The following is a 1,114-nucleotide window of genomic DNA, read 5'->3' on the forward strand; positions in this document are numbered from 1 at the left end:
GTTATAAACTTAATTTAGAACGCATGAACACTTAAATTAAATTATTGCAATAAATCCAACGATTTTAAATAAGGTTATAAATATAATTTTATAAGTAAAAATTTAAAATTTAAAAAAATAGAGCGTGCAATAGAAGTAATTACATGAGCGCGCCTTTTTTCTTTATTTTGAGAAACACAGGGAGTTATAAATTGCTCTTTTTTTATCTTTTAATAGGAAGGGTTTTTGCTCTTTTTCATTAACAAAAGAGGTAAATTCATTAATTTAACGATGTCAAAAAGGTAATTTTGCATGTTCTTCTTTCAATTTTTATAGGGCTTTTTTTAAACTTTTCAAATTTCAAATTTCAAAGATACGCATCAACTACAGAAAATTAGATTATTTCCTAATTATAAACACAGCAATTTAAAAATTATGATAAATTGATACTTTTTACTAAATCTAATAAAGTTAATATTAAACTTTAAATTCGAAAATGATTAACTAATATTTATCATAATTTAACTTAGTTTTGGACCTCGTCTGCCAAAACAATGTATATTAACTGTTATCCAATTATGATTAATTAATATTTTAGAATACGATATTTTACTTTTAACTCATGTAATTAGTCATGAAAAAATATCATATTTCTCCAAGTAATAGTTGATATATGCGAACACCATTAATGGAGAAATTTTTTAATTGCAAATGTGCATTTAATATTGAACTTTCCACATACATATCATATATATATATGTAGATATATATATAATTTTTTGATTTAATTACAACGAGTTTCTTTGATGTTGGCATAATAATAAGTACCCTATCGTTATTTAAAAAATTAACAATACCTCCTAGTTCATAAATTTTTATGATAGACTAACCAAAATGCTCCTGTGAACTAGAAATAATTTATTTATATTTTCTAAAACTTTTTAATAATGGACCAGAAGAGTAAGAAGGAAATTTCACCCGGTAAATTTTTCTATAACTTCTTTTATTTTATTTTAAATAAAAAAAAAACAGTAAGCACAAAGTAGATATTTTCAGACTTCTATATAGAATTACATGATTTTATCAAACACCAAAGAGGTATTGATAATTTTTCAAAAAACGACAATTAATTTAT

This window comes from Sesamum indicum, linkage group LG6, assembly GCF_026168435.1.
Source record: "Sesamum indicum cultivar Baizhima isolate 11 linkage group LG6, ASM2616843v1, whole genome shotgun sequence".
NCBI lineage: Eukaryota > Viridiplantae > Streptophyta > Magnoliopsida > Lamiales > Pedaliaceae > Sesamum > Sesamum indicum.